The sequence below is a fragment of the Colobus angolensis genome, unplaced genomic scaffold (assembly GCF_000951035.1).
Source record: "Colobus angolensis palliatus isolate OR3802 unplaced genomic scaffold, Cang.pa_1.0 Scaffold30, whole genome shotgun sequence".
Taxonomy (NCBI): Eukaryota; Metazoa; Chordata; class Mammalia; order Primates; family Cercopithecidae; genus Colobus; species Colobus angolensis.
In genome coordinates, this window is record NW_012116266.1 from 5,337,632 (window position 1) to 5,346,575 (window position 8,944).

Here is an 8,944-nt window from a genome sequence, read left to right on the forward strand (position 1 = left end):
TGTATGTTGATTTAAAGTAAAACTTAAGAAAACCACTCATATCATCATTGTAATCCTCCAAGATTCTAGTTTACAGGGTTAACTCCAGTTCATTATCATTTTTTTTTTTTTTGAGATGAAGTTTGTACTCTTGTCACCCACGCTGGAGTGCAGTGGTGTGATCTTGGCTTGCTGCAGCCTCCGCCTCCCAGGTTCAAGTGATTCTCCTGCCTCAGACTCCCAAGTAGCTGGGATTACAGGCACTCACCACCATGCCCAGCTAATTTTCATATTTTTAGTACAGATGGGGTTTCACCATGTTGGCCAGGCTGGTCTCAAACTCTGTCTGAAACTCCGTCTGACCTCAGGTGATCCACCTGCCTCAGTGTCCCAAAGTGCTGGGATTACAGACGTGAGCCACTGTGCCTGGCCGTCCATTTCATTATCGAAGAGTCAGTATGGTGTATTGGAAAGGGCCAACAGGTGTGGAATCAGAAACTTGATTCTAAGTTTTCCTTGCCACTCACTAACCTTAAATGAGTTATTCTCTTAAACATCAATTTCTCACAAGTAAAATGGAGTTCGTAGTACTATATCTGCCTTCCTGATAGGGTGGTTCAGAGAACCAAAAGTTATTCATAAACAGATTTTTTTTTTTTATAGACGGAGTCTTGTTCTGTCGCCCAGTCTGGAGTGCAATGGCATGATCTCGGCTCACTGCAACCTTGTCTCCCGGGTTCAAGTGACTCTCCTGCCTCAGCCTCCTGAGTAGCTGGGATTACAGGCGCATGCCACCATGCCTGGCTAATTTTTGTATTTTTGGTAGAGACGAGATTTCACCCTGTTAGCCAGGCTGGTCTTGAACTCCTGACCTCGTGATCCACCCACCTCCCAAAGTGCTGGGATTACAGGTGTGAGCCACCGAGCCTAGCCGGAGTTTGTAGTACTATATCTGCCTTCCTGATAGTGTGGTTCAGAGAACCATAAGTTATTCATGAACAGATTTTTAAAAGAGGGAATATTTTTCAGCATGTGACTGGATAAGGTGGGGAATAGATTTGTGATAACAAGTCTAACAAAAGCTGAGTTTGGTGAAAGAGAGTCCTTTATTGAATTCTTTTCATCAAAGAGACGGTAATTTTGTCATAGGGTAGCAGCAAGAAAGAAGAAAAGTGGGGCAAAGTTAAGTCAACCTTTCCAATAAGCTTGTGTTTACAATACTCTAATATGGGATAAAAGAATCTATTTATGAATAATCAGTACTAAAGTAAAATCTTGAATTTTAACTATTACTTGACATCATTGATTTTTTTTCCTAATTTAATTCTTTGGATTAATTTCCATCAGTCAGTAACTCTTGGTACCCACCCATGTGTGTAACTTTGTTTTTGGTACTGTGGAGCACAAAAGGAGTATTAATCATGGTGATTTGGAGATAAGCTTGAATTATTTTTCTAAGAAAGTTAGCCAGTCTTATCAATCTGAAGAATAAACTTTCATTTATTTAAAATGAAACTTATCTAAGTGGTATATATTCTATAGAGAACTTGAAAACTGATTTCTAGGCCTGATGTGGTGGCTCACGCCTGTAATCCCAGCACTTTGGGAGGCCGAGGTGGGTGGATCACCTGAGGTCAGGAGTTTGAGACCATCCTGGCCAACATGGTGAAACCCCATCTCTACTGAAAATAATTAGCTGGATGTGGTGGCGCATGCCTGTAATCCCAGCTACTCGGGAGGCTGAGGTAGGAGAATTGCTTCAACCAGGGAGTCAGAGGTTGCAGTGAGCCGAGGTTGTGCCACTGCATTCCAGCCTGGCAGCAGAGCAAGATTCCATCTCCAAAAAAAAAAAAAGAAGAAAGAAAACCGATTTCTATTTTGTGATACCTGGGAATCATATTTAGGATATGAGCAGTATTTTATTAGGGGTGTGCTTTCTTGGCCATTCTTTGTTTTGTACGTTGATATTACTTCCAGTCAGTTTACAGTATTTTGAATTGGGTTAAGATGCATGAGGACAAGTTATAAACTAATCATTAAGGATCTTCTAATACCATATGCATGTCTGTTTTTCTGTCTGTAAAATGTGCTTGTTATAAAAGTTCATACAATATAGGGGCAAATTGAAGTAAAACATGAGAAGTTCCTCTCTCCCAGCAAGGACACTTCAAATGGTATCTAGTGGTATCCATGTATATCACTGTGAATACTGCAAAGAATACCAGTACTCAATGGTGTAATGTTTAATATGAGAGTTTAATGTAAGGTTTGGTGAGTAAACCAGGACTGTAGCAGGGAAAGGAGTTAAAAAGTCTTACCTAGCTAGCCTGTTCTTTTGCTTCACCTAGGAGTATAGAAAGGTGGTTTAACAAACCTGGAACTTGGTTCAGTATGCTTTTTTCGTAGGTCTAGTCTGTTCTGATTCAAATAAACTGAGGCAAGCTTTAATATATCCTTTAATATATATTTAATATATATAAACTGAGGCAAGCTTTAATAATTTGAACTCATGTATCAAATTGTCTTTAAATGCAAATATGGTTTTAAAAATATTTTAGTTTTTCATGCATGGCGTTAAATAGTTCTATGAGATATGTTACAGACAACTATCCTCTACCCACATACACATCATATTCTGCTCCCAGAGGTAATTTTTGCTCATTTAGCTAACTCTTAGGGAATTTACCTCTTTATCATAAAATCTACATACACATTGCCATTTCTTGGGTTTTTTTTTTAGTTGTATGTATTACGTGTTGACTTTTCACTCCAGAAGATGAGGGTATAGCTGTCTATACACAACTTCTTCTCACTTCTCCCTTCCTGTTCTTCCATTCTCCAAATATATTTTGATTGAACTAATATTCAGTGTTTATGTTAAAATGACTATATACTTGGAATTTACTGCTAACCTTCATATACTCTTATAACTACATTCCCTTTCTAGAATATCATTTTACTTTTACTGGAATGAATAGATTTTTTAAAATGTTTAATTTTCTATATAGTGATCACTATTTCAATTTCAGACTTTATCTCAGTTGATTAAATTTCTCTGGTTCAAGCCAAATTGTGTTCCATTAATTGCATCTTCTTAAAATTCTCTTCTTTTTTTTTTTTTTTTTGGTAGTCTTTGGGATTATCCTTAGGTTTTTTTTCTTAGGCTGCTGAGCTTATCTGGAGAAGGTTCTTCCTGTCTTCTATGCTGGCTGCCAAGTGTTTCAGTAGCCCATTTGGGAAAGAAGGGCTGGAACATGAGGATGATCCCCATTGTTCCAGTCTGTGAGCTTTCATCAAATCCTTTTAGGTCAGGGTTTCTCAGCTATCAGCACTGTTGACATTTGGGCTAGTTTTCTTTTGTGAGTGGCTGTCTTATGCATTGTAGGATGTTTAGCAGCATCCCTGGCCTGTACACACTGGATGTCGGTAGTACACATACCTTCTTCAGTTGTGACAACTAAAAACGTCCACAGACATTGTTACATGTTCCTTGTAGGACAAAATCCACCCCCATTTGAGAATCACCACTGCTCTAGGCAGAGACGGTTAACAGTAGGTCTGAGTCCTTTTCTTCATGGAAAATGACCTTGGGTTTTCCTTCTCCTGACATTCTTTTCCTGGACACATACTGGATTAAGAATTAAATATAGAATATCTCCAGGTAATATTGTTTATTATGAAATTGACCCCTGTTGGTGAATGTATATGGACCAGGAAAACTGTCCATGAATAACTAAATTAGCCTATGAAAAGACACAGACCTTGATTTCGTGGTGTGCAGTGTAACTTTTTTTTTTTTTTTTTAGAGACAGAGTCTCACTCTGTTGCCCAGGCCGTAGTGCAGTGGTGCAGTCTGAGCTCACTGTAACCTCTGCCTCCCAGGTTCACATGATTCTCATGCCTCAGCCTCCCGAGTAGCGGGGATTACAAGCACGTGCCACCATGCCTGACTAATTTTTGTATTTCTTTTTTTTAGTAGAGACAGGGTTCCCTCATGTTTGCCAGGCTGGTCTGGAACTCCTGACCTCAAGTGATCTGCCTGCCTCAGCCTCCCAAAGTGCTGGGATTACACTTTGGGAGCCACTGCACCTGGCCAGCAGTGTCATAACTCTTGTAAATGAGCATGAACATGTTCTTTAAGGGGCCCTGGAACTTACCCTCATTAGCTGTTACAAGGTACTGCTGGTTCCCGTTGAGCATGAAGTTTCCCTAAGCCAGGGTGTTTTCTGCACTTACCACGTGGTCTCTTTCCCTTACAATGAGCTATCACTTACGGGCCCAAAAAAAAGGGCCCGTGGTGAGCTGTATGGACTCCCTCTGAAGATGGCATGTCTGATGCTAGCATGCCAGCATGTCCTCTTTTTCTTTATACAGAGCTGAATCTGGCTTCAAGCTGTAGTCTGTTGGGTCTTGTGAGTGGATATTAATCTGTACCTGAGATCGCTGCTCATGGGCAAGTGAGTAAAGGAGGGAATCTGAGAATTAGCTGCTTTCTTAAATGTGTTTTCAACCATTCTTCCTGCTTTTAGTCTCACCATCACTTGTCTGCTCTTGCTTCTGGGGACTTCTGAGGTTACACGATAAAAATTGAGTGCTCCTCTGCTTTTCTCCAGTGCTGGCCCAGCATTCAGCTTTGCTAAATTGGTTACCACTCAGCCATATGCTTATTTTCCCCATCTTCCCACCCCCATTTTAATCCCTGTAAAACAATGCTTCACAACTTGGGCTACTTTATCCTGCTGGGGATATGCAACATTTTTGGTTGTCCATCAAAGGAATGTGCTACTACTGGCATCTAGTGGGTAGAGGCCAGAGGTGCTGCTAAACATTTAACAGTGCACAGGACAACCCACCTGAAGGATAATTATCTGGTCCAAAATAGTGACAAGGTTGAGAAACCACATTTTAAATCGTGTGGCACCTGTTAGTCACGATCAGCAAGGTGGCAGTTACAGTATGTTGCATGAAGTTCTTCTGTTGAAAGTTTCTGATAAAGATCAAGAAAGTACCAGCATCAAATCTTCTTAGATTCAAGGAAATATAGGTATCTTTGGCCAGTCCTTTTCTCCTGAACTCCAGGTACATATATTCCATCTCTAATCATTATCTCTATTTGGATGTATAATTGCGTATTATATTTCTCCAAAGAGATAGAACCAATAGGATATGAGTGGGGATTTATTATGGAAATTGACCCACACCTTTACGAAGGCTGAGAAGTCATATGACAGGCTGTCTGCAAGCTGGAGACCATAGGATGGTAGTAGTGTGGCTCAGTCCAAGTCAGAAAGCCTCAGAACCAGGAAAGCCCATGGTGTAATTATCAGTCCTAGGCTGAAGGCCTGGGTACCCAAGGGAGGCTGCTGGTATAAGGCCTGCGGTACAAAGACTGGAGAGCCTGGAGTTCTGATGTCCAAGAGCAAGAGAAGAGTGTCCCGTCTCTAGGAAAGAGGGAAGAAAGCACCTTTTCTCTGCCTTTTTTGTTCTTTCTGGGGCCCTCAGTCAATTGGATGGTGCCTACCCACAGTGACGATGGGTCTTCCCCACTCAGTCCTGGTTCATACACCATCTCCTCTGGAGACACTCTTCAGAGACATACCCAGATGCTTTACCAAGTTCTCTAGGTATTCCTTCATCCAGTGAAGTTGATAACCTAAAATTAACCATCACAAGTAGATTGCTCAAATTTAAGTGGTCTAAACCTCAAGTTCTGCTCTTTTTCTTCAGACTTATTTCTCCCACTGTCTTCTCTATCTCAATTGATAGATATGCCATCCATTTAGTTCATAAAGCAAACTCCTTGGAGTCTCTTATCTACTTATTTTCTTTCTACCTCTCTTCCAATCCAGCAGCAAATTCTGTTGGTCTTATCTTCAGAATATATCTAGAATATGATCACTTCTCACCACCTTCACTGCCACCAAGCCAACTTCATCTTGATCTAGATTTTTGAATAGACTTCCACCTGGTCTTTCTGCATTCACCTTTCCCTTGACAGTCTATTATCCACACTGCAGCCAGAGTGATCCTTTTGAAAGGTAAGTCAGATCATCTCTTTTCAAACCTAAAGGCTTTGCATCTCAAAGTATAGCCCAAACCCCTATAATGGCCTATAGAGCCTTGCCTGATCTGCTTTCCCGTTACCACTGACCCTATTTTTCTTCCTTCTGTCCCTTACCCCACCAGCCATACTGTCCCATACTTGTTCTCTTCCAGTAGCCAAAGCCTGCCTCTTAGCCTTTGCACTTACTCAACCCTGCCTGGACGCCCTTTCCCAGTCTTCTGTATAACATACTTCTAGCTACCTTCTGGAATTTGCTCAAGTGTCACTTTCTTATTGAGGTGTTCTTTGATCATGCTATTTTAAAATGGAGCTCCCCTTACTCTGCCCTATTATTACCTTTTTTTGTTTTTTGGTTTTTTTTTTTTTGAGACAGATTTTAGTTCTGTCACTCAGGCTGGAGTGCAGTGGTACCATCTTGGCTCACTGTCACCTCTGCTTCCTGGGTTCAGTGGATCCTCCTGCCTCAGTTTCCGGAGTAGCTGGGACCTCAGGCATATGACATCATGCCCATTTAATTTTTTAAATTTTTTGAAGAGATGGTGTCTCACTATATTGCCCAGGCACTGTATGAGACTCCTGGGCTCAAGCAATCCCCAAACCTTGGCCTCCGAAAGTGCTAGGATTACAGCTGTGAGCCACCGTGCTCAGCCTTTGATTACTTTTTATCTCTTTTTTTTTTTTTTCTCTTTAGTACTTATCTCCATTTAACATACTATATACATTACTTTTTAATTGTCCTCTCCAACTTGAATATCAGCTTCAGGAGGAGAGAGATTTTTCATTTTTTAAATTCCTGATGTACTCATCACATCTAGAATAGTACTTGGCTCATACGCACTCAAATATTTGGCCCGGCGTGGTGGCTCACGCCTGTAATCGCAGCGCTTTGGGAGGCCTGAGCAGGTGGATTGCTTGAGGTCAGGAGTTCAAGACCAGCCTGACCAATCTGGTGAAACCCCGTCTCTACTAAAAATACAAAAGTTAGCCGGGCTTGGTTGTGCATGCCTGTAATCCCAGCCACTCCGGAGGCTGAAGTAGGAGAATCACTTGAACCCGGGAGCCAAGATCGCACCACTTCACTCTAGCCTGGGTGACAGAGCGAAACTCCGTCTCAAAAAAAAAAAAACACTCAAATATTTGAATGAACAAATATATGCATGTGTTCATTCCACCATTTTAAATCTAGAAGCCTACACTCTAAAATTAGCAGCATTTTTTTTTTCAGGATGATGACTGTGAAGTAACATACATAAAAACTCTTTAATAGTGAACTCTTTTTTCATATCTAGGTTCTCTAGAGCCAGTAATTATACTTAACTGTTTAGAGAAACCCAGCATAGAATAGTGGCTTTTACTGAAATTTAGTGATACAAATACCGGTTAAAAATACCAATTTGAAATTAATACTGTTTCATCTTGGGGACATGAGTAGTTAAGTTGCCCATCTAAAAGTAATATTGTGGCTCGTCTTTCTGCCTGTCACCATGGACAGGCACAGTACAATTTAACTTCTCAAAGAGTTTATCTTTTTTGCCTGCCTTTTGCTCGGCTTTTGTTAAAATACTGTACTTCCAGCACTTCACATATGTTATCTCATTTAAGCCTCATACTATTTCATCAAAGCCAATACTGACAAGATTAAGTGGTTCAGATAACTGAGAAATCCTGTGTTTGAGTTCTAAAACCACAACGTTTGCTTCCCAATCTTCATAAAAATCTTAGTGTAGCTGATTATTAAAAATAATTATTTCCCAAATGAATTATAGAATAACTTCAGTCAATATTATTATAAAGTCTGTCAGCAATGATGACCATATGCCATGTTTTTAAAACTAGAATTCACTGTAGTTGAAATAAATTGTAATAAAGGCTATTTCTCAACCATTACAAAATATGTTGCAACTGATTTACTCATCTTTGTGGTACTTTTATTCCTGTTAACTGATAAAACATCTCAATAAGACAACAGTTTGCAAATTTAAATGGTAATTTCATGTTATAATTTTCATATAAAGTAGGATATTACTAATTAAAGGTTAATGTTAGAATTTACCTTTATTTTTCTGGTGGGATTATTACATTTTAATAATTTTTTTGAATTTAGAATTTTATACATGACAATGTATTTTTAAAATGAAAATACTTTGTAAAGCTATTACTTTATAGCAGATTCAAAGGATTTTTTCATCATAATATACATAATACAATCATCAAGTTTTCTTAAGATTCAGCAAAACCTTTTGCCAAATTTAAAGGAATAGGTAACGTCGGCGCAGTGGCTCACGCCTGTAATCCCAGAACTTTGGGAGGCCAAGGCAGGCGGATCACCTGAGGTCCTGAGTGCCAGACCATCCTGGCCAACATGGTGAAACCCCATCTCTACTAAAAATACAAAAATTAGCTGGGCGTGGTGGCAGGCACCTGTAATCTCAGCTACTTGGGAGGCCGAGGCAGGAGAATCACTTGAACCTGGGAGGCAGAGGTTGCAGTGAGCCGAGATGGTGCCACTGTACTCCAGCCTGGGCGACAGTGAGACTCCGTTTCAAAAAGTAAAATAAAATAAAATAAAGGAATAGGTATCAGATGAAAAAAGAGGCTGAAGATTTAGTGAAATCCGGGGAAAAAGCCTGATTCACACAAACATGTTTCAAATACACCCCCCCCAATAATCACTGGTGCATATGCCCTGACACTTACTATTTGTGTTTCTTGGAAATCTGTGTGATTTTTTTTTTTTTTTTTCTCTGCAGAAGTAAAAAGCATCTTTATTTAGGTTTAGGCCTGTTTTTGTCTTGGGTTTGTGGAGGGCTGGTAAAAGACCTTTTTTTAGACAATACTAGAAATATATTCATCTGGCCGGGTGCAATGGCTCACGCCCGTAATCCCAATACTTTGGGAGGC

General features: G+C 40.1%; 1 protein-coding gene across 1 annotated transcript in view; it reads left to right on the forward strand.

Annotated features, from left to right (window-relative positions):
* RAPH1 (Ras association (RalGDS/AF-6) and pleckstrin homology domains 1) overlaps positions 1-8,944 on the forward strand; it is a 102,759-nt gene that overhangs the window by 52,073 nt on the left and 41,742 nt on the right. The window lies entirely within an intron of this gene.